Raw genomic sequence first — 25,860 nt, forward strand, 5'->3', positions numbered from 1 at the left:
CACACGTAAAAACAGCAAATCACCACTAGTGATTGTTCATGTGCAGGAAGGTGTCCCTTCCTGCACATAAGCAATCATTAAAAAATGACGAGTTGCAACTTCTATGTGGGCTGTATAAGGTGAAAACTGGGCAGCATCTCTGGTCCTAGGCCTGACCCGAACAGGTCCAAATAGGCAACTAGCCTTATCCTCTCTACCCAGCTCAAATGACAACTGCCCTTGTGCTCTCTGCCTAGCCCAAACAGGCAAATGCCCTTGTCCTCTCTGCCCTTACCCTTGACCCCCGAGATGAGACGCCCTGAGCCCTATGCTTAAAATTGCCATATTGGCCAATGTAACCATAGCCCTAACCAATTGGAACCCTATCCCCAAAACCTAGAGCCACTGGGAGACCTGGCCCTACTATCCAATCCCAGCCCTAGCACTAACAGCCAATCAAAGTCAAAGCCCTAATCCCTAAGTCCAACAAGAAATCCTAGCCCTAGTAGACTGTCAGAACCCTAGCACAAACAGCCAATAGCAACTCAAACCCTAAGCCCATAGTCCTATAGAAGTACAAGTCCAATCAACCAATCACAGAAACAGATGGAACAACCCACAGAAAACATATATAAGAGCCCAGACTTCTGTGGCAGGGACGTTCTCCTCTATTCGGAATCTCCTTGGATACCTACATGCACAATCCACACTTCATAGCTTCCAGAATCTACTTTTCAGGTAAGGGACTGCTTTTCGCACATTTAAAGTAATCACTTTACAATCCAAGAGTGCTGCATACACTTTCCGAGCACAGTTTAAAACCACTGAGCAGATTAAGCAGTCTCCTAGGCACACTCTGGTTAGTCACTGAGGTGTATGGGTGGTGAGGCTTAATACAGTCTTTGTTAAAAACTAGGAGGGGTAGAGCAAAATAGCAGTTTGAAAATACCAAGTTTACAGATAGACAAGAGGTGAACTCATAAAGACACGGCTCGAACAAAGCATCAGTTTAAAAATACCAAGTTTGCAGAAAAACAAAAAGGCAAATGCAAACAGACACGGGCAGGGGAAAAGCACTTTCAAAAAGTACAACTAAAGATCTATGCTGTGGTGAAGGATTTAGCTTCCTATAAGGATTCAGGCGTGTTAGGCAAAATTGACTTGAACATGCACTGTGTGTGGTTTATATATTCTTTCGGCATCCGACTAGTGAACTCAGAGCCCACCCATGACAAAGGACATCTTCTGAACCCCATTTTCACCAATATCTCCGACCTCAAAACCCACACTCCTTTCCCCCTGCCATGGACAGACCACTTCTTGATCCCCATTTACTGGCATCTTTCTGTCCCACCTACTCAACCGTCTAAAACCCGGGTAACTGACCGACGCTGGCACAAACTCTCGCCGGAAGAATGGGCCGCCACACTCAGGATCACTCTCCCCCCCCCCGGCCTCCGACCCAGTCACTGCGGACATCCAGTTCAACTCCTGGCTCACCCACTCATTGGAGGATCTCCTCCCTAAAACCACCACCTTGAAACGAGTCAAAAGAGTGAACCCGGCCCCCTGGTACACTCCTGAGCTTAACCTCTTACGTAAGGAGTGTAAAAGAACAGAGCGCTCATGGAGGAAGGATAAAACCATAGCCAAAAAAGTCGCATTCCGCACCTCCTTAAAAAATTATAAACCCGCCCTACGCAATACCAAAAGCATATTCTTTGATGAAAGAATAAAAAAACTCCTCCTGCTCCGCCAGGGAAACCTTCATCATCTTAAAAGAATTACTCAAAGTCCCAGATCCGCGGCCAGAGAAACTTCCAGACTCCAATACCTCTGAAGAGAAATGCCACAAATTGGCTAAATTCTTTGAAGAGAAAATTCATAAAATTCTTGCCTCCCTACCTCCAGTTGACCCCAGTCTCAATGATGAGGGCTGCACTAAATCGGACCCAATCACCACCCACCTAAACTCTCTCGGCCCCGTAACTATCGAAGAGGTTTTAACTACGCTAGCCACAATCAAAAGCGGCTCCCCTAGCGACCCGGTGCCCCTATGCATTCTAAAAAAAGTGGCTCCCACGATCGCCCCTCCTCTAACTGACCTCATTAACTCATCATTGCTCCAGGGAAAAGTCCCCCCCAGCTGGAAAGCGGCCGTTGTCAAGGCGCTATTAAAAAAACCTTCACTTGACCCCCTGGACCTGGCCAATTACAGGCCAATCTCCCTCCTCCCCGGAATCAGTAAAATTACTGAAAAGTTAGTCAATAAAAAGCTCTCGCAGTTTCTGGAGTCTAACAACCTGCTCAGAAGCTCGCAAACCGGATTCCGCCCAGGTCAGGGCACGGACATCGCCCTGCTTGCGGCAGTGGAGGAGACCAGAGGCATTTTAGAATCTACTTTTCAGGTAAGGGACTGCTTTTCGCACATTTATAGTAATCACTTTACAATCCAAGAGTGCTGCATACACTTTCCGAGCACAGTTTAAAACCACAGAGCAGATTAAGCAGTCTCCTAGGCACACTCTGGTTAGTCACTGAGGTGTATGGGTGGTGAGGCTTAATACAGTCTTTGTTAAAAACTAGGAGGGGTAGAACAAAATAGCAGTTTGAAAATACCAAGTTTACAGATAGACAAGAGGTAAACTCATAAAGACACGGCTCGAACAAAGCATCAGTTTAAAAATACCAAGTTTGCAGAAAAACAAAAAGGCAAATGCAAACAGACACGGGCAGGGGAAAAGCACTTTCAAAAAGTACAACTAAAGATCTATGCTGTGGTGAAGGATTTAGCTTCCTATGAGGATTCAGGCGTGTTAGGCAAAATTGACTTGAACATGCACTGTGTGTGGTTTATATATTCCTTCGGCATCCGACTAGTGAACTCAGAGCCCACCCATGACAAAGAACATCTTCTGGACCCCATTTTCACCAATATCTCCGACCTCAAAACCCACACTCCTTTCCCCCTGCCATGGACAGACCACTTCTTGATCCCCATTTACTGGCATCTTTCTGTCCCACCTACCCAACCGTCTAAAACCCGGGTAACTGACCGACGCTGGCACAAACTCTCGCCGGAAGAATGGGCCGCCACACTCAGGATCACTCTTCACCCCCTGCCTCCGACCCAGTCACTGCGGACATCCAGTTCAACTCCTGGCTCACCCACTCATTGGAGGATCTCCTCCCTAAAACCACCACCTTGAAACGAGTCAAAAGAGTGAACCCGGCCCCCTGGTACACTCCTGAGCTTAACCTCTTACGTAAGGAGTGTAAAAGAACAGAGCGCTCATGGAGGAAGGATAAAACCATAGCCAAAAAAGTCGCATTCCGCACCTCCTTAAAAAATTAGAAACTCGCCCTACGCAATACCAAAAGCATATTCTTTGATGAAAGAATAACAAACTCCTCCTGCTCCGCCAGGGAAACCTTCATCATATTAAAAGAATTACTCAAAGTCCCAGATCCGTGGCCAGAGAAACTTCCAGACTCCAATACCTCTGAAGAGAAATGCCACAAATTGGCTAAATTCTTTGAAGAGAAAATTCATAAAATTCTCGCCTCCCTACCTCCAGTCGACCCCAGTCTCAATGATGAGGGCTGCACTAAATCGGACCCAATCACCACCCACCTAAACTCTCTCGGCCCCGTAACTATCGAAGAGGTTTTAACTACGCTAGCCACAATCAAAAGCGGCTCCCCTAGCGACCCGGTGCCCCTACGCATTCTAAAAAAAGTGGCTCCCACGATCGCCCCTCCTCTAACTGACCTCATCAACTCATCATTGCTCCAGGGAAAATTCCCCCCCAGCTGGAAAGCAGCCGTTGTCAAGGTGCTCTTAAAAAAACCTTCACTTGACCCCCTGGACCTGGCCAATTACAGGCCAATCTCCCTCCTCCCCGGAATCAGTAAAATTACTGAAAAGTTAGTCAATAAAAAGCTCTCGCAGTTTCTGGAGTCTAACAACCTGCTCAGAAGCTCGCAAACCAGATTCCGCCCAGGTCAGGGCACGCACATCGCCCTGCTTGCGGCAGTGGAGGAGACCAGAGGCATTTTGGACGCAGGAGGATCAGTGGCAGTGATCCTCCTGGACCTCAGTGCGGCCTTCGACACTGTTAACCACCGAGTCCTAATTCAGCGACTCAGAGACATCGGTGCGGAGGGCACTGCCTTGGCCTGGTTTGCATCATTTCTAGACCATCGCTCCTTCCAGGTCTGGGAGAACGACACCCGCTCCCCTGCTACCCCCCTCCAATGTGGAGTGCCCCAGGGCTCGTCATTAAGCCCGACATTATTTAATGTCTACATGTCCCCATTGGAGGAGGTGGTTATCCCGATCGGATTGAAAATCATCAGCTACGCCGATGACACTCAGTTAGTGGTGTCTCTATCTCATCCCAACCACGAACCATCTAACCTCCATAGCTGCCTTTCCGAAATTCAGGGATGGATGAATAGTTCGTCGCTGAAACTCAACGGATCCAAGACAGATATCCTACTCCTGGGTCAAAAGGGGCTCTCCCTTCCCCCTAACATCTGGCCCTCTTGTCTGGGTGAACCCCCGGTCCCCAAGACCGAGATCAAGAGCCTGGGAATCTGGCTAGAAAAAGACCTGTCCTTCAAGACCCAAGCCAAAAAAATCACTGGGACTTGCTTCGGGCTTCTTAAATCTATCAGGAAAAATCTGCCCCTGCTCCCTCTCGTCTCCCAGAAATTGCTCATCCAAGGCCTCATCCTTTCGAGGCTGGACTATAGCAACGCCATCTATCTGGGTGCCCCCGAAGCAACCTTCAACAAACTGCAAAGGATACAGAACGCCGCAGCCCGGCTTCTTACTAACACTCCGGCTAGATCCTCGGCCAAACCAGCTCTGAAGCACCTTCACTGGCTCCCAGTGAGAGAGCGGGTCAAATTTAAGGCTCTCTGTCTGTCCCATAAACTCCTGCTGGACAAAGGCCCCCCATTCTCAAAAAATTCATCAGGCCCTACAAAGCCACAAGATCCCTTCGCTCTGACCATGAACACCTTATCACTATTCTCAGAGTGAAGAAGGCACGCTCTGGCGGACGGCGTTTTTCTGTGAACGCAGCCCGATTGTGGAACGCCCTCCCCCGTAATCTTAGGATGGAACCAGACTACCTCCGGTTCAGAAAACTTCTGAAAACACACCTATTCCCCTGATCCCCGTTTTTTTTTCTCTTCTCTCCCTCACACTTCACCCTCTCGACTGTCCTGGTCTTAGCGCTGGGATACTTACGGGTTACTATGCGCTCTACAAAACCCTATTATTATTATTATATATTTGAATATTTGAGAAAGACTCCTTAGGCAATAAAATGTTGCATTCTGGGATTTCACGTATTTTTAACACAAAAATCCCTGCATGCAAATCACTTATTTCGCTCATCCACACTAGTAGCTGTGAGCAGTGGTCCACTTATTCCAGTGGGCCCTCGACAATTATGGCCAAAAGTTAAAAGGGCATTTGAGGGTCTGCCTATAGTTTTCTTAAGGCGACCTGGGAGGTAGCCATGGTATTCTAGTCCTGTAATCATTTCAGTTCCTTTTGTCAAAAAACGTCTTCCTCACTGCAATTTCATTTCAAACGTAATAACTCACCCTTTGGGATTCTACATATACTGTGATTAGAGTGACAGCTGTCAGCATGAAGTATTGAATTGCTGCTATCTATTTCCTATACAAATAATCAGAGGGGAGTGGATCACTTGTACCTGTATAACCAGGGTTTGATGTCCTTGCCATCTGTGAAAAACCCTCATTCATGTACAAAGGTCGTGATGCAGTATATCTTAGATATCATAGATACATGTGCCAGTTCCCTGGAGGTTTTTTATGTGAATGAGCAGGCCTGTAGGACGCAGTACCAGAGAGGCCATAGGCGTGCCTTAGCACGTCATTCCGTCTGTGTGTAGGACGTTGCAACAGACGCGGCCAATCCCGGGGCACGTAATGGGGGATTGGAAAAGTTTCACCAATCAGTGCCTCTGGCATGGTCAAGAGCTCGGCCAACTGTCAAGAAAAGCTAGAATGTTAACTCTATAGGTCTTATTCCCAAAATTAGAAAACTTTATTGGTACACAATGTCAGACGGACATCTATGATTATTGTATTGTGGATCCACTCTGGGAAGGTCCCAGGTGGTATCAAAAACAACAACACAAGCAAAAATGGGAGGGAAAGAAAAGAAAAAGCATCCATCATTTATAAAGGCCTTTGGGGGGAAAAGAAGCTGTCAGTGCGAAAGGGGCAAGGGTTCCGGCGCGACAGGTCATTTCTTATGACGAAGTTGAAGTTCTAAACACAGGTTTATAACAAGGATCTGTCATAATTATATTCCCAAATGTTGTGGGTGTATATTAACAAGGGAACTAAGTGTGGTAGTCGTTGTGGGCAGGGGTTGGCTTAACCCTATTATAATATTTGTTTGTTTCTCTTTGTGTGTTTGCCATTGTCCTTATTCCAATTACAGGCAGAAACATGTCGACCCCACACAATGGGATATAGCTAAACAATCTATTCAGTTTTTTTATCCCACACCCTGTTTTTAGAGTGTCTGATTGGCCATCAATTAAACTTTTTTTGGACACAATCTAGACATTTTTAAATCACCACATCTTCAAGTTCACTTGTCACTCAACTGATTCCAGCTCTGCAGTAATTCTGGCGTTGAAGCACACCGGGGAGGCACTCGGCCTCTCCTGGTGGGGCCCGATGATGAAGCATGTCACCAACTAGGTTGGTGAGTAAGGGCTTTCTTAAGAATCTAATTAGATCCCTCATTCTTGCTCTTCTCATAAGAAGGCACACTCTTCTGTTGTTGTCATTACCTTGACCGGGGGACTAAGAGTGCTCCTTAAATAATTCTCCCTCTCTCTCTTGTTGATATCAAGTATGATACACTCTAGACATGTCCACTACTGACGTACACACCATTTCACTCTCATGTCAGCTGTCCCCTTGGGTTGCCAGTATATGTGCCTCCCAACCAATTTATTTGTTACACTATGTTTTGTGGTGCTGATCTGTGCACAGGACCAATTGTGCACTCAGGCCAGTTTCCCAATTGGTTATATGTGAATTTCTTGTACTGTTTTGCACTCATGGTTGCTTATATGCAGTTCAAATGTTTGTGCGGCACAGTCCTCTGGTCATATTGTTTTTTTCCTGGGTGTCCCTGACTTGTGCATCTGTGGGTGATGGGTGAGCTGTATGTGTGTTTGCTGAGGTACCTCTTCCCTTCCTGAGTGTGATGTTGTCTGTGTGCATTGGTGATTTGTGTTGTGGGTGTTCATGGTGTGGCACTCATGTCTGTGTCGAACTGGTCTGTTTGGTGTGCAAACACTGCTTTTCGTGCATGCAGTGCTGTGAGTGTATGTTGTATTGTCCTTGCCTGGTTTGCATCCTCTGATGTCCAGCTGTGTTTGCAATGTGATGGAGTGGCATGTGCATCTGTTGTGTGTTTGATGTGGATGCGTGCAATGTTTGGCCTGTGTTGTCGCTTGCAGCTGACAGATGCTCTGTGTGTGATGCTTTATTTGCATGTCATTGTGGGTGAGTTGTTTGTGCATTGTGATACATTCAGATGTGTATTGCAAGTGCAGTGTGCATTACTTGTGGGTCTTTCACATGCACGTAGGGCTATTCTTGTTCCTGAGCTTGTTTTGGGTGCATCCTTTGGGTTTTCTCCTCTTATATTTGACCTGTCACTTGTCAAGATTGTGCATGTGTAAGCATGTGGTACACTATGACACCATGTTGACTTGATGGGTGGTGTGGTATGTCTGCCTGTGTTTTCTTAGTGGCTCATTGCTCCCAGTTTGTGTCCATGATTGTTTTGAGATGATGCACTTCTTGTCTGTGTTTGTGTATGTTGTCTGTGCATTGTTCCTGAGTGATGCTGTAGTGTACTCCTGTTCTGTCTGGGCTCCCAGTGCCTTTCCACTGATTTACTGCACATGTCTGGGCTTGTTGTACTTCTGTGTGTGTTGTTAGTGAATTTTGTGTTTGGCCGTTGTTTTAGTGCCAGCATTGGTTCAGGTATCCCTGAGTGTGTGTGTGATGTTTGTGGATGCCCCCCAGTGAGTGTGATTGCTTGTCTGTGTATTCACTGGACATTATTGGCATCATTCTGTGTGTTTGACACTGGTGTTTAGTGTTGCAGGTGTGAGGTGTGTGGGGGAGGGGTATGTGTGAAGGATCCAACTTGTTTTTGACAGTCGTGGAATTTGTCAATGGGAAATGTATGTTGTGCTGTTGACATACACCTGTCAAGTTGTTGGATACAGATGTGTGGCTAATCACTGTTTGACTTCTGAGACTTCCTATCAATCCTGTGCCTATGCATGGGTTGCCTTGCTGACTCCCTGAGTTGTTGCACAGAGGTAACTGTGATTTAATTTCACTCACTGTGCCAGCCATGTGTGATTTGATGGCCTAAGGGTGTTGTGATATGTTCCTTCTCTTGCATGTGATGTACACATGCTTTGTGGCTAGTTCCTTGGCTTTCCATCAGTGTCCACCTCACTTTGGTCTTGCCCATTTGTTGTCCTCCATTGCTGCTGACATCTGGTCTGTATATTTGGCTGTGTGTCAGTCTGGGATGTGTCTGTGTGACTTGACAGGCTGTGTGTCCAGTTGAGTGATTGTTCATATTCAGTGTGAATGTTCATTTTGTGCTTGGACTCTGCTTGACATGAGTGTAGTGTAGGTGTGGTGGGAAGGTTTCCCTGGCCCTGAGCTTTTGTGCTGTGTGTTCCTCTGCAGCCTCACCTGCTGGGACTGTCTCCCTGGTTGTTTGGTGTGTGGTGCAGGGTGTGGGTTCACCTGGCTGGTTATTGTGCATGGGGGCACAGGAGGGGCACATAGCATGTTCCTTTAATGGGTGTGGGGGGGCCTAGTGTGTTGAGGGTGGAGGTGTGGCCCTATGATCTTTGTGCACTGCCCATGGCTGGTGCTGGCCCTGCCTTCTATATTGTGCGCATGTTTTTCCACATCTTCACCGCTGCGGTGACGTGACTGGGACATTGCATTGATATCGCTGTTGGTGGGTGACCTGGATGCTGAGGGGTGATTTGGTGACAGGTAGGACATGGGTGGGTACACTTGTGGATGTGTTCCTGTCCCCACTAGGATCTCTGTTGTAGACAGGAACCCTATATCAGCCCATGAGTTGTGTGTTGTGGTTGTGTGCAAAGTTGTGTGTTTGCGTACCTGCGGCGTTGTCCGCGACGGTGCATTACTTGCTGGTAGTGTATCAGGTACAGCACCAGGAAGATGTGCAGAGCTGGATCCATTGCGGTTGGGCCCACGTGGAAGGGACCGGGAATCTGGTTTCGAGCTCTGCAGTCGTGCTTCTGCCGTCTCTGGTTGGGCGGTTTCTCCGCTGCCGTGTGACTGGCTGTTTGGGGCATCCTGATTTGTACGGCGGTCAGGACGTCATTCCGCACGGCGGTGGGTCTCCATTGGCTCCCACCGCCGTGGTGGCGGGCAAATTTTTATGGCGGTTCGCATCGCACCATGGCGGACAGGAAATGGGCTATGTTTGACCATGACGGGCATGCAGAAAATGGCATTTTCCGCCACCGCCATCACCGCGGTGGTGCCTCCGCCCACCATCCTAATAGGGCCCTTTGTGTGGTATCACCTTCTGTAATGTCTTCTTCTTTATTGTTGAAGAAGGCTTTTAGTTTAAGTTTTCTGCAAAATTCGACCATCTCACATTGCAGTTTGAACGTGTCCGGTGGTGGTGTTGGTACGTAGCCTAGTCCTTTATTCAGGACTCTCTCGTGGTCCTTGGTCAGGGTGATATCCGTCAGGTTCACTATGAGTGTGTCATGCTTGGTCCTGGTTTTTCTTTGGACATTCTCCTGGTCTGGACATGTTGTTCCATACATGTCTTTTCTATATAGACATATATGGAGTTTGTTGTCCTTAATGTATATAGTGAGATCCAAGAACTCTATTTCCGTAGTGGAGAACTTTGAAGTTGTTTCTAAAATTCCACACATTGTTGTCCAATTGGCCGAGAAAAGCTTGAGTATTTCTACATCTCATTGCCATATACAGAAGATGTCATCTATGTAACAACCCCAAAAGTTTATCTGAGATATGTATTCTGTGAACTTCTCATCCCACAGCCAGAGTCCTTCCACATGTCCCATGAAAATACAGGCATATGATGGCACAAATTTTGCACCCATCGCAATCCTGCAGAGCTGCTGGCAATAGTGCTTATTAAAACTGAATACATTGTTATTGAGACGGAAGGTGGGCATATCCAGAACCATCTTGTTTGTTTCCATATAGTTTGCTGGCTTTGTCCCTAAAGCCTGCTGTGTCGCTTCTATGCCATCAGTGTGTCTAATGGATGTGTATAGACTGATAATGTCAATAGACACCAGGACAAAATCAGGTACCTATTCTTTAAAGTGACTAGTAAATCTTTGGTGTCCTTTATGTATGATTGAAGGTCCTTCGTAAGGGGTTGTAGGCACTTGTCAATGAATTCACTTATGATCGAGCAAATTAGAGCAAATTGAATTGATCTCCGCAATTATTGGCTTGCAAGGTGGAGGGTGACATTTCTTGTGGATTTTTGGTAAGAGGTAGAATGTGGGCATAGTCCGGGTCATCACTTATTTGTAATTTTTTCCCATCATTTTCCAGAAAGTCCTGTGTGTGTAAGCCTTCATGCATGTTTTTGATTTGCGATTGTATCTCATGTGTAGGGTCATGATTTAGCATTTGGTAACATGTGGTGCCAGACAATTGGCCAGTCTCCTCTAAGATGTAGTCATTGGTGTGTTGTATCACAACGTTTCCTCCTTTGTCCGCTTCTTTAATAATGAACTCTTTGTGGTGTTATAGCATTCTGACTGCAATGTTGCTTAATTTGTATTCCATGCCTATATCGGAAAGTATTGTGAGATCATTTGAATTGTGAATTGCATGTGAGAGCATGTGAATGGATTTTTTCATTCTATTGACTTATGTTTCTAAATGATAATTCAAACTATTGGAAATTCCTTTTCTATGGTTTGGAAATTATACTTTTGTTGTTGCCTTTGCTCCCTTTTTTCCCCATCGTTATGCTGATTGTGTTGACTTTGGCATCTGGCCGTTGGACCAATTTTGGTCTTCTTCGCCTTTTTTCATTTTCTTCTTTTCTCTTTATATATTGGCTGCCGTTTTATCTTGACCCCCCTTTTTCTTGATTCCTTTTAATATACATACTTTGTACTCAACCTTAAATAAACACCAGGCTTGTGTGCCAAGAATGAGTAAAACATGTGGTGACTGTATTTTCGCTTGCTTCACTATTCAATCAATCAATCAATCAAAGAAATTTATAGAGCGCACTACCTACCCGTAGGGTCTCGAGGCGCTTGGGGGGGGGTGCCGCTACTGCTCGAACAGCCAGGTCTTGAGCTTCTTCCTGAAGGTGAGGTGGTCTTGGGTCAGGCGCAGGTCGGCCGGGAGGGAGTTCCAGGTCTTGGCGGCCAGGTAGGAGAAGGACCTTCCTCCAGCAGTGGTTCTGCGGATGCGTGGGACGGTGGCGAGGGCGTGGCTGGCGGATCGGAGGTGGCGTTTGGGAGCGTAGAAGTTGATTCGGTTGTTGAGGTAGCTCGGGCCTTGGTCGTGGAGAGCTTTGTGTGCGTGGGTAAGGAGGCGGAAGGTGATTCTCTTGTTGACCGGGAGCCAGTGCAGGTCTCTTAGATGTCCGGAGATGTGGCTGTGACGTGGGATGTCGAGGATGAGTCTGGCTGAGGCGTTCTGGATGCACTGGAGTCTCTTCTGGATCTTGGCGGTGGTTCCGGCGTAGAGTGCGTTGCCGTAGTCCAGTCGGCTGGTGACGAGGGCCTGGGTGACGGTCTTCCTGGTCTCCGTGGGGATCCACCAGAAGATCTTCCGAAGCATGCACAGGATGTTGAAGCACGATGAGGAGACGTTGTTGACTTGCCTGGTCATGGAGAGGGAGGAGTCCAGGATGAAACCCAGGTTGCGTGTGTGGTCTGTCGGTTTGGGTGCGGTGCCCAGGGCGGGGGGCCACCAGGAGTCGTCCCAGGCTGAGGGCGAGGAGCCCAGGATGAGGACCTCCGTCTTATCTGAGTTCAGCTTCAGGCGGCTCGTCGTCATCCACTCGGCTACCTCTCTCATCCCTTCGTGCAGGTTGGCTCTGGCGGCGGCGGGGTCGTCGTTGGTCAGGGAGAGGATCAGCTGGGTGTCGTCGGCGTAGGAGATTATGTTGAGGTTGTGTTGGCGTGCGATGGCCGCGAGAGGGCTCATGTAGACGTTGAAGAGAGTCGGGCTCAGTGAGGATCCCTGAGGGACGCCGCAGATGACTTCGGTGGCCTCTGACTTGTACGGTGGTAGGCGGACTCTTTGTGTTCTTCCGTCGAGAAAGGAGACGATCCATTTCAGCGCCTTCTCCTGGATTCCGACGTTGCTGAGGCGCTGTACTAGGGTGCGGTGGCAGACCGTGTCGAAAGCCGCGGAGAGGTCTAGGAGGATGAGGGCCGCTGTTTCCCCGTTGTCCATCAGGGCTCGGATGTCGTCAGTGGCGGCGATGAGGGCGGTCTCGGTGCTGTGGTTGGCACGGAATCCGGACTGCGATGGGTCGAGGGATCCATTCGTCTCGAGGAAGGCGGCCAGCTGTTTGTTGACGGTTTTCTCGATGACTTTGGCTGGAAACGGGAGTAGAGAGATGGGGCGGTAATTCTTGAGTTCGGTGGGGTCTGCTGTAGGTTTCTTGAGTAGAGCGCTGAGTTCGGCGTGCTTCCAGCTCTCGGGGAAGGTGGCGGTGTCGAATGAGGTGTTGATGATGTTCCGCAGGTGGGGTGCGATGACAGCGTCGGCTTTGTTGAAGACGTGGTGAGGGCAGGGGTCGGTCGGAGATCCGGAGTGGACGGAGTTCATCGTGTGGACGGTGTCTTCGGTGTTGACCGGGGTCCAGGTTCGGAGGGTGGTGGGTGGCGTTGCTGCGGTCGTGGCGTGGGTCGGATGGGTGCTGAAGCTGTTGTGTATGTCCGCGATCTTGTTGTGGAAGTAGGAGGCGAGGGAGTTGCAGAGGTCTTGCGAGGGGGTGATGTCGTTGCTTCCGGCGTTGGGGTTGGAGAGCTCTTTCACGATGTTGAAGAGTTCCTTGCAGTTGTGTGCGTTGTTGTCCAGTCGGTTCTTGAAAGCCGTCTTCTTGGCGATGCGGATCAGTTGGTGGTGTTTCCGGGTGGCAAGCTTGAGGGTGGTCCTGTTGTCCGGCGTGGGTTCCCTTCTCCAGGCTTTCTCGAGGGCGCGGCAGTTCTTCTTGGAGCTCTTGAGTTCGTCGGTGAACCATGGGGCTCTCTTGCTGCCGGGTCTGCTGGGCGGGGTCCTCAGTGGGGCGAGTTCGTCTGCGCAGTTGCTGATCCACTTCGTGAGGTTGTCGGCGGCCTGGCTGGGGTTCGCTGAGCTGGCCGGAGGGTGCTGGCTCAGGGAGGTGGCGAGCTGGTCGGCTGTGATCTTGTTCCAGCTTCTTCGGGCAGCCTGTTGCTGGTGGTGGTGGATCGTCGTTCTACTGAAGGTGAAGTGGATGCATCTGTGATCCGTCCAGTGGAGTTCTGTGGCGTGGCTGAAGGCGATGTCTTTGCTGGATGAGAAGATGGCGTTGAGTGTGTGTCCGGCGAGGTGGGTGGGGGTGGACACCAGCTGCTTGAGTCCAAGGATGGCGAGGTTGTCGAGCAGGGTGCTGGTGTTGCGGTCGTTGTTGTTCTCCAGGTGGAAGTTGAAGTCCCCCAGGAGGATGTAGTCGGTGGAGGGGAGGGCGTGCGGGCTGACGAAGTCGGCGATGTCCTCGCTGAATTGAGTGCGTGGTCCCGGAGGTTGGTAGATCAGGGTGCCTCTGAGGGTGGTCTTCGGGTCGGTGTGGATCTGGAAGTGCAGGTGTTCGGCGGAGGGTGGGGAGTTGTCGGTGCTGGTCGTGATGCGGATGGTGTTCTTTTGGATGATGGCGATGCCTCCTCCCACCTGGTTGGCGTTGCGATCCTTCCGGGTGATCTTGTATCCTTCTGGGATGGCGATGGCGATGTCGGGCGCTGAGGAGGCGTTCATCCAGGTCTCCGTGATGAAGGCGACGTCGGGGGCTGTGGTGTCGATGAGGTTCCAGAGTTCGATGGCGTGTCTGTGGACGGAGCGGGTGTTGAGCAGGATGCACTTGAGGTGGTTGCTGCTGGTGTTCGGCATGGCAGGTGCTGGTGTCGGGCAGGTCCGGATGCAGGTGAACTTGCAGGCGTGGCAGCTGAAGGGTCCGTGGGTGTGCTTCGGAGTAGCTCGGTAGCATCTCTGGGTTCCGCCGGTGTTGAGTGCGATGAGGGTGGCGGCGTTGTACGTCAAGCGGGACGGTCGGGGTCCTCGAGGGCCAGGGGTCCTGGCACTGGGCGCGGTCCTGGCGCGGACGGGCGCAGACGGGCTTACCTTTGGCGCGCCTTCGGCGCACAATCGGCGCGCCCGCTGCGCGTGACCGCTGCGCGTTCGCACGGTCGCCATATATGGCGAAGTGCGCGGGTGGGCGGGGCAGCTGGGAGGCGGGAGCGGGGAGGGATACAGAAGGCAAAAGGGGCGGCCCATCAGAGCAGTACAGAATAAAAAGCATCTAAAAAGACGTATGACAACTTGAAATTGTTACCCATTAGGGAAATAGATTCATCAGCAGCTCTAATTTCCAGCTATGCTCCCAACCCCCATTCAAATTATAACTGACTGCATTATAACTGTATTGTGGGAAAGATGATGTAATATTATCACGGTGCTGTAAATCTTATATACTGATTAGAATATTGAGTCAACTGAGAGATAGTCTAAGGATCTTTAGTCATATGCAATATTTCCCTAAGAGATCTCTTTTGCTACTACAATTCCTCTGAAATATATTTCCATTTGTTTCAGAACTGTTGGAGGTCACCCAAAGGTTATTAAATCTGATCATTGTGCCATGTCTGAACCAGAAAGCAAAAAACATGTTAAACTGAATTATATATATTTTATAGCTGTAATCCGTTCTAAACCTAAAACATATTTTTTCAACACATACAATGATGAATTAAGAAATGCCTCAATTACTGGGTTCAACAATGTTTAGTTCTCTGAGTTCTTAAGTGAATATGCAAATTGTGGATCTGAACTGTGGAATAGCACAATTTGCACTCAGAAGTAGTATTTGGGTGTCAGAGTGGTGGCAGGTTAAAGTTCTGAAACACAATTTCTTGCTTTTATGCTTCCAAGAGATTTCCAGTTTCTGAATAAGACATTTGCAAACTACTACTTAAGGATTTGTGTCAGAAGAGGATTTTTCTCTACCAAAAATACCAAAAGGTAATTATTGTCATTTGCTATATTAGAAATAGAGTTGAACGATATCTGCAGTTAAAATGGTAAAGTTACGGAATCATTATACCATTGTTGTGGTTCCATTGCTGGAGACACTGCCAGTTCTAAGAGGGGCTGGAATGACACTTGGGAGCATATTTATTAAAGAGTTGCATTGCCCTTGCACCACACAATGGGGCATAAGAGCAATGCAACTCTTAAGTTAGATTTATCAAGCTTGATAAATCAAAAGTAACGCAAAGCAATGCAAGTTACTGCGTTGAGTTACTCTGGCCCAGGGAGGTGTTCCTTGGGTGGAGGGTGTGTGTTCCCATGCAGCCACCCATGGATTTTGCTGCATTGACAGATTTACCATCACTGGTGGACCTGGAAATGTGTCAAAAGGATAAGCCTCCCCATGGAAGGCGTGACGCGGAGAAATATCTTTATTTCTCCTCGTTTTTCCTCTTTCTAAGTGTGCTGCATTACATAGAAAGAGGAAAATGCACCTCAGGATTGTTTTTCTGCAGGAAGATGTGCCTTCCTGCACAAAAACAATCCTGCCTATAACACAGGCACCCTTGCACTATGAATTAAGGGTGCCTGCATTGGCATTAGGCAGTCAAAAAAGTGCAAAAGCTAGGAAAGGACAGAGTGCATTGTATAATGTTAAATACGGCACATTCCTGCCCTTTCCCTGTCATGCAGCACAGAGCAGCAAGGTGGCTTGGTGTGTTGCGCTGCATGAATAAGTGATACATATTGGCTTGACGGAAGTTGTGCCAATAGTGTTTTCAAGATCATTTGATAAGTTCCATAATCAAACACACTGCCACGCTAAAATAAAATGTGAGTATTACGTTATTTTTGTGTGGAACAAACAAATATAAAAGGTGTAAAAATTAAATTGTCACCTTAATTGACTTGCCATTGATACTGAAATCTGCATACTTGCAAAGGTGGGCTGTGTGCAGAATCCTAGATATCCACACAGCGAATAAACAGATAGGATGTTCCGTTGTTGATGGAGATAGGAACATTTTAAAGGAGGGTGCACATAACCTGACACCTGAACACATTTCTTGTTTGAACAAGATGCACATACAACCTCTATTCTGCTCATAAAATTGAATTGTGCATGAAGTGAAATAACAAGTTAAAAATGCTAATGGTTGGTGTTTGGTTCATGGTTTCATTAAAGTACCAATAATTACTAGAGAGGAGAGGTGCTGGTTGTAGATCAAAAATCAGGTTGGTTCCAAATACCGAAAATAAAACGGTAACATTTATATGGAATTATAAATATGACATGCATTGTTTATCTCACGATAAACCTTTCTCTATCAAAATAGAACAATGTTCTAATGTCCTAAACACTTCACTTAAGTGTCAGCAAATAGCCGTGCATGAAGCTTGCAAACCATCCCTTTTGGGGATAGATGCATACTAACCACCACACGTAAGCCGTCATTATCTGGAATAAATGATTTTTAACAAATAGGTCACACTAAGTAGGAAAAAAACACAATTATTGTAAAATTAAACAAAGAGTAAATTACATTTTAATTTAGATTTTTTTTTATTGTAATCCACAGCACATACAAAGAATATATAAACATCTACATCATATCATAATGTGGTAAAGACAAAAGAGAAAAGAGACAAAAAGAAAAAGAGAAAAAAAGAAGAGGTTCAATCCAACATATGATTAATCATGAAACCCCAATATATATTTACCCAGCTTACGTTTTCTAACCCCTTTAACAGAATAGAGGCTATATGCCCGATTGAACATGTTAAAGAACCTGCCCCTCTACATTTCAAAAGACAAAGCTTCTTGCTGTAGCCATACAGACGATATCCACAGCCGCGCCACAGCCTTGGCAATAAAAATTAGATAGCGAAATTCATACACGGGTAACCCTTGCCGTGGAGCATCTGGAAATCCTTATCCCATTCCCTGTTATTTCTGACAGACACATTTCAATATGTCCAACGAGATGTAATACTTTCTCACATGAATAAAAAATATGCACAATGTCAGCATCATCTGCCCCACAGCTAAAGCATTTCCCATCATTTCCCCCACCCCACTTCAACATCTTCGCTGGGGTATGATACAGATTAAATACTGTCTTGTAGTGTTGTGTTCTTAAATTAGCCGAAATTAAGATTTTCCCTGCTATATGAATCAATCAATCAATCAATCAGTGGTCTATAGAGCGCGCTACTCACCCACGAGGGTCTCAAGGCGCTGGGGAGGGGATAAAAAGCTGCTCTGGGTCAGTCAAAAAGCGAGGTCTTGAGGTCTTCCCTGAACGTGTGCAATGTAGAGGAGCATCTCAGTTTGACAGGTCTTGGCTGTGATGTAGGAGAACGCCCTCCCGCCCGTCCTGATTCTGTGGATGCTGGTGACCTCAGCCAGGGCGAGGTCGGCGGAACGGACGTTCCTCTTGGGTACGTGGAAACATAATCGGTCGTTGAGGTATTTGGGTCCGATGTTGTTGAGGGATTTGCAGGCGTGGGTGAGGAGTTTGTAGGTGACCCTCTTCTCGACGGGGAGCCAGTGAAGGTCTCGCAAGTGTTGGGTCATGTGTTCGTGGTGAGGTGTCCCCAGGATGAGTCTGGCTGCAGTGTTCTGGATGGTCTGAAGCTTACGTAGAAGAGTTTTGTTGATTCCCGCGTAGAGGGTGTTGCCGTAGTCGAGTCTGCTGGTGATGAGTGCGTGGGTGACAGTCCTTCTGTAGTCGGGGGGGATCCATTTGAAAGTCTTACTGAGGATGCAGGGGCAGTTGAAGCTGGCAGAGGAGACAGCGTTGATTTGGCGGTTCATGGAGAGGGAAGAGTCAAGGATTATGCAGAGGTTGCGGGCGTGGTCTGTAGGGGTGAGAGGGCTCCCGAGGGCAGAGGGCCACCACGTGTTGTCCCAGGCGGAGGTGCAAGGTCCAAGGATGAGGACCTCGGTCTTCTCGGAGTTGAGCTTTAGGCAGCTGTCCTTCATCCAGGCTGCCACGTTTCTCATACCTTCCTGGAAGCTGAGTATGGTGATTTCTGGGTTCTTGGTGAGGGAGAGGATGAGTTGGTTGTCGTCAGCTTAGGATACGATGCTGAGCCCATGTTGTCTGACGATCGTGGCGATGGGGGTCATGTAGATGTTGAAAAGTGTCAGGCTTAGTGAGGATCCTTGGGGTACGCCGCAGACGATGTCCGTGGGGTTGGAGAGGAAAGGGGGGAGTCCGACCCTCTGAGTTCTCCCGTAGAGGAAGGATCCCTGTATTCCCGCGTTGTGGAGCCTGGAGGTTAGTGTGCCATGTGAGACAGTGTCGAAAACGGTGGAGGGGTCCAAGAGGATGAGGGCTGTGGTGTGTCCCTGGTCGAGCAGCATGCGGATGTCGTCGGTGGCAGCGAGGAGGGCGGTCTCAGTGCTGTGGTTGCTGCGGAAGCCGGACTGGGAGGTGTCCAGAATGCAGTTTTCCTCAATGAAGGCGGTAAGCTGGGCGTTCACGAGTCTTTCGGTGACTTTCGCTGCGAAGGGGAGGAGAGAGATAGGCCGGTAGTTCTTCAGGTCGGTAGGGTAGGATCAAATGTATCACAGACACACCCTGCTCTCCAACCCGATTTTCCCAATTAAGGTCGTGCATACCAAGATCATCCCCCCTAGTCTCCAGCAACAGATTGTACAGTGTCCCTATCTTACCATGCCGCCTAATAGTTTCTATTAATTTAAGTGGTTTACTCATGATTTTCCGTTTACCTAAATAATCACGAATTTGCAAAAGCATGAAAAATTGATTTTTAGGCAAATGAATTGTATCCGCTAATATTGAAAAGGAGGAATATAAACCCCCTCCGTCGTAGAAGTCCCCAACTTGCGTAATTCCGCTTAGTCTCCAGTTATCAACGATCTGATCCCAAAAAATCACAGGCAATATTGTTGTTGCTAAGGTAGGGGTATAGTATGAAACACTTTGAATCTGGAGACATTTCCATACTACCTTCCATACCTTTACATTTTAAAAATAAAGTGGGAATATATGTTGTAATCAAACCATTTTTCCATCAACAAAGACAAGCATAGAAGCTCCTTCTTAGCACCAGACACAGCCAGGCCAACAACCAGTGTCAACATAGACAAACTGGCTACTGTTATTTCAGTTCTTACTTCTAAGAGTGCCCCACTCAGAAGCTAATAAAGTACACTGATTCATGTCACAAATGAAAGTGTTTTAAAAGTAAGTCATCTGCTAGAAAAAACCTATCCAAGCAACTTTGCAGGTGTGTTACTTATTCACATTCATGCTTCAATAGCCTTCAGAATTGGATACCATCTAGGACAGTTTTCATCATATTTTGACACATTTTTCTGCAACACAGTGTAATGAATTCCAGCTATAGTAGGAGGCCTATTTTGTGGAGTATGGCTATTTTTGTCCAAGATTGCATATATTAATTGATTGTGTCATTACTATTAAAGTGAATTACTTTCTGTTAGCTGAAGTATGTCAAGACATAGTTAGAAAGCTGCTGACACCACCATAACTGGAACATCTTGTACAATTCTATGCTTTGAGTTTTCAACTGATAGAAACTAGACAGGTGATACCTATTTTCAATTGTTTGAAATATGCTATAAAAATAATGCTGAAGTTACCACTCGAGGTGGGATGTAGAATTCACAACAATCTGATGTTAACTCTTGGACCACTGCTGGAGCATCAAGATGATTTTTATATGAAGGTGAAATTTTCTGTAGTTGGAAAAATTGATTTCAATCCTGGTATCATTATCCAGGAGGGAAATGATACTGGTGAACCATTGGAAAATTTTATAGAGAAAACAAAAGAGACCAATGCCGAAACAAATTCAATTTCTAAGTGTGCTCTTAAATCCATGAGGATTTCTCCAACAACTTCAGTGAGCATTATATTTTATAGTGCAACTCAGGAAGATGCTGCCAATGCAGTGGTCACAAGATTAACACAAACTCCTAGAATTGACTTTGTGTGTGTTTCAAGCTCAGCTGAAGACATTGGCTGCTTCATCGCTTCTTACAACTCGACAAATGACGTAGTTGAAGACACCTTAAATCAAACAACTAGTTATATTGCATCAACATTAAATGTGACTGAAACTGTTTTGGTGACTGTCACTGAAGGGGAGGGAGAACAACTGGGACCAAATGCTGGTCTGCAGATGCCAAATGTTCCTGCCACCACTTCTGGGTGAAAGTACTGCCACTCTTTTCCAGACATTTACTATAGTGTCCACAGCCACTTTGTGGGTCTCTTTTGTCATCACTGCAAGCCCTTGCTTTATTCAATGACGTAGAAGTGCATTTTTGATTTGAATCAACACCTGCATTAGATTTATTGTCGTTACACGACACAGTGCTCATTGCTACAGCTCCTTCTCTTAACTGCCTCCTATACATTCTAAAACTCTCTAACCTCCTATTGCTGATATACCATCTCAATATTCCATTCTAATATGACATCATTACATTTGTCCCCTCCCCTCAGTTTTTTTTAACCAGATGGAAAAGAATAGAAAAATAACAAAGAAAAAGAGGAGAAAAAAGAAAAAAAAACAATAAGAACAAAATTAGACAAATTACATTTCATTAACCAAGATTGAGTGTTACACCAGCTGTTAAAAGTTGTTGGCATACTTAATTTAAAGCTTGATCATGTTTTTCAAATATCAAGATATCATCACAAAAAATCTTAGTATTTTTTACTGGTCATATTAAATCATCGAGAATGTTGTTATGTAATGAGACTGATCATCACTGCCGACTGATGGTATCCTTTATATAAGTCCAATTTTGAAAAGACAATCACACCACAAATGCTACTTTTCATGTCATTTAAATGTGGATCTAGATGTCTCTCCCTTTCAATTGCTGTGTTGGCCATTCTCATATCTATACAAATTCCTATACCTTCTGTATCTCTTTTTGGGACAGCTACAATTGGCGATATCCATGACGTTGACCCAGAAACTGGTTCAATAATATCTTGCTGAAGAAGTGATTTAATTTATTTTTCAACTTTTATCTGTAAATGTATCAGAACTCCTCTGTGAATTTGTGCAACAGGTTTAACAGCCTCGTTAATATGCAACGTTATTGTTTTGTCTTTGTTTTCCTAGACCTGAAAATAATTGTGTATATTGTTTTTAAATAGCATGATCCGTTGTGACGTTGCTAGTCATTGCTAGCAGACCCATAACCTGGGCTGTGGCATTGCTCACCAAACATGGTATAGAAACTTCACCTTCTAATACATGTATTTCTTTTCTAATGGATTGCTCTCCATACTGCAGAGTTTCCTCAAATGTTCCTAAGTGCAGGACAGGGCGTTTTGCTCCCCATTGAATGAAGCTTACACATGATGGGGTTAAAGACGGTCGTTTCTCCATGTTTTGATACACAGTGACATATATATTACATGTTGCACCACTATCTAACACAAAAGGAACTTTTTAAAAGCCATCTGTGATATCTACAGACGTTTTTTAAATTTCCTCTCTTCTGATCATCATAATGTGTTTGAATTCACCTTCTTCAGACATCATACATAACCTTTCTGATTGTTCAGGTTCTTCAACCTCATGACCATGTTCAATACCTTGCATTTGCCTTAAATATTTAACATTGCTTACTTTCCTTTAAGTTTAAGGCATAATTTACATGTTCCGATTTTCCTTTTTGGACCACACTTATGTTTTTGTCTCTTTTTAATCTGCATATACTTGTAAAATGATTAAGGCGTCCACATTCTCTATACTATGGACTTAACGCCGGATACAATTTTGTATGTGGGAAAACAAATCTAAACCTATAACACAATTTTTTTTCTTTCTTTTTCACATCTGTTTTTTCTGTATTAGTATCTTTCTTTAACATTTGTCGTACTTGTTCTTCAGTTTTTATTCTACCTTGTACTATATTATCAACATTTTTTTGTGCTTGTGTCTCTGTTCGAGCCATGCATAATATTGTTTGCAAATCATATGTTTTTCTAACAACTTTTTCCAGAAATTTATAGAAGAACTCCATTGCATTTACCTTAGTCTTATTGCTTCTTTATTATTGAACTTCTCAAACTCACAAAAAGTCACCAGCTTCCTTAATCTTATTACATATTCATCCATGGACTCATCCTCATTTTGTAAAGCTACACTGAAATTATATCTTTCAGAATCCAAATTCCTTTGTGGATCAAATTTGTTATTTAGACATTTAATGAGCTGTTTATAAGTTGTTCTTTCTTCTTCTTGAAAAGTGACAATTACGTCTTCAACATCATCACCTAATAAGTTAGGTAAAAGATCTTTTGCCTGCTCATCTTCTTAATACAAAATAGCAGGGCCTTTTCTTTAGATTTATTGTCGTTACACTAAGCAATGCTGATTTTTACAGCTTATTTTCTTAACTGCCTCCTATACATTCTAAAACTCCTTAACCTTCTATAGTTGACATTCCATCTCAATATTATATTCTAATATTACATCATTACATTTCCTCTGTTTTAAGTAGGAAGGAGCAGTACCCTCATTACCAACAACTAAATTAACTAGCACACTGTGCATCGTGCATTGCCTTGTGCAAATTTGTGAGTGAGGTATGATCTACTAACCTAGTAAGTTGCATGGTTAAAACGTTAATAGAAAGTTGTTAATCAAAAGAAGAAGTTGACTGGAAATTGTAGTTCGGTTCCGTTGCTTCTCACTTTGTAGAATTACATTTAAAGCACATTTATACCATTATTTCTGTGGTCTGAGGCTTGCTTTTGGCATTTTGGCTGGTTTTCAAGTTTCTTTGGCTGCTATTCAAAAAGAAGCATTTCCTTCTGCCAATGTTCTGGACATGTGCAAAGAGAATAATCAATATGAAAGCATCTCAGCATCCTGGGAAATGTTCCAAGTGTTGACTCAACACTGATGTAACTAGCAATGAAAGAAGACTAACGAAACACAACGTCAGTGTCATGCTTGCATTTTGAACTGCATTGTCATGCAGATGTCTTTATCGGTCATAGAAGGTTTGCGGTGCTTTCAGGAACTGCAAACAATTAGACATGAAATCATCAATGATAGCTCAGATTTAAAGGTGAGATCATTGAAATTGGATCGGAATTAATAAGAATTCTTGAGGGAAATTCCTGAGGGGTGTCCATTCATAAATAGAATGAGTGGATTAATGCCCTATGTAAACCCAAGGTTTGGAAGTTTGATTTCAGAACTCTGGGGCTGAATGGAATGTTGCTACACTGAAGTCGGAGAAGCTCTACGGGTGCTTTCCCTGCAGTCAACAGCTGACAGAATGTCCAACTTTGCTCCTTGAGATTCAGATGCATATCTCACATAACAATGAGATACAGGAGAACTGAAATGACCACTTCTGTCAGGCATGCCTGTTTTGCTGTTCCAAATGCTAACATGTGTACATATGTGTATCTTTATGTATCCTACCCAGTGTAGCAGAACTACTAAATGAGGAATAGGATAGCTAGAATATGTTCTAGTAAGACTACAATTTAATGTTCTGGAATGAAACCAATCAGTGAAACATGTTTAATCTATTGATGACAAAATAAAGTCCTCATTCTAATGTATTATTTTAACTGCTCTAAAGCTTGTCAGCAATCATTTAATGCTCACTATTATTTTGATCCAACAAATGATGCTACATATATGGCTAATATTCCTATTATATGTTGATAATAAACGTTTGTCATTCTGTTAATTTTGTGTGCACCTATTTCCAGAGTCACAGTATCTGAGGTATTTTTCTGGCTCACCTATCACTGGCAGTCTCTGACAGTTAAAACTATTTCGTGTTTAAAACGACTTTCTTTCATATACGTGGGAGTGGGACAAGATACGCCTATAAGTTTCCTTTTCTTGTTACAAGAGTAGATGCCATATAGCAATGCCCTGGCCTCCTGCACTTGTGGGTTATGGATCCTAGCCCTGGTGTTCCCTCCCTCTAATTAAATTATAGAGTCACAACACTGCAATGCTCATCTCTCTCAAGTATATTCCTGTAGGAGCATGCTATGACACTCCCATTTGTTAAAGGGTGGGAAAACAATTCACAACAATATTGAGGAGAGATATGCTTTTAGGACTGAAGGACTTTGATTTGTTCGCTAAAATGAATTAATATTGGTAAAAAACATTATATCAAATCCCCATAAGGTGAAGATAATTCTGCCAGTATAAGCTAATACTCTGAATTGAGTAACAAGCATTGGAAAGCAAATAGGTCTTGCCATAAAAAGGTGAATGTCAAGCTATTGGTTCTGCCAATCCTTATTTTTACTTCACCGCCCTAAAACGAGAAACCGCCATGATAGATTGATAAACTAAAATAGGGAAAATGGCTGCTGGTACATTATGAGGCATGTTTTATAATGCAAACATGAGCATACATTGTAAGGCAAAAACAAAATGTTGCTAAACTTTGGATTCTTAAAAACCGACAAAAGATGGCCACCATGTGGGTACATGTGTTGCATGCATCACAACACACCAGTGGCTATTTCGGCAATTTTGCCAGTGGCAATTTTGCTTTACTTTACTGTCAGATCAATGCAAACGCCCATTTTAGGACAGTCAATTAAAAACAATAATAAGTACATGTAAGAACAAATATTGTAATTTTCACCCAGGTTGCGGTTTACATTTGCAGGGCACTCGGAAAAATGTTTGCTAAATAAAAAACTGAGTGCTGCGCGCGGAGGGGAAGGGAGCAAAAGATGAGTTGGGGTGAGTGGTGGACTGCTAATAAATCGAGAGCGTAGTGGTGGAGGTCCCTGGGGATGGATATAGTTATGTATTTTAGGAGTGTCTGGAACTTATTTTATGGTACTCAAACCGCAAAATGCTGTTTGATGGTACTATCAATGAAGAGCAGTTCGCTTGGCCAACGCCTAAAGCCAGCTGAACAACATCCGCCAATAGCTGAAAGGGGCTGTCTAAAAGCCCCTTTCTGCATGTATGTGGGTGTATGTGTGGTTTGTGTGTTTTGTATTTTGTTGTGTTTTGTGTGATGACATGAGCTCTTGCTAGACTGCTAAAGCTGTCTGTAGGTGAGAAAGGAAAGGCTTCGGCATGTGTAGGCATGCAGTAATAGCCTGCCTCCACAGAGAAGACCTAGTGTTCAGCAGAAGATACACAAATTTTATGATGACTCCTTAAAAGAGACTATAATGCCGCACCCCTAGTCACGGTGGATGAGTCGGGCAGAGGGAAGCGTAGCCATGGGCTCCACAGTACTACATAGGGGCCATGTAAAACCACAGTGTCTAAATGACTACCAAGCGTGGCCACATGCTCTGATTCTGTGTCATTTTCTGTTGCTTTCACCTGATTCCTTTGTTATTTGTTGTATCTGCTGTTATTTGTTGTCTTTCCTGTTTCCCCCCCTCCACCCACTCTCTTCCCGATTTGTTTTTATCCTATTTAATCAAACTAACAGACTCTTATGTCCACTGCTCAAAATTAACTCTTATT

This window comes from Triturus cristatus, chromosome 5_2 (genome assembly GCF_964204655.1).
Source record: "Triturus cristatus chromosome 5_2, aTriCri1.1, whole genome shotgun sequence".
NCBI lineage: Eukaryota > Metazoa > Chordata > Amphibia > Caudata > Salamandridae > Triturus > Triturus cristatus.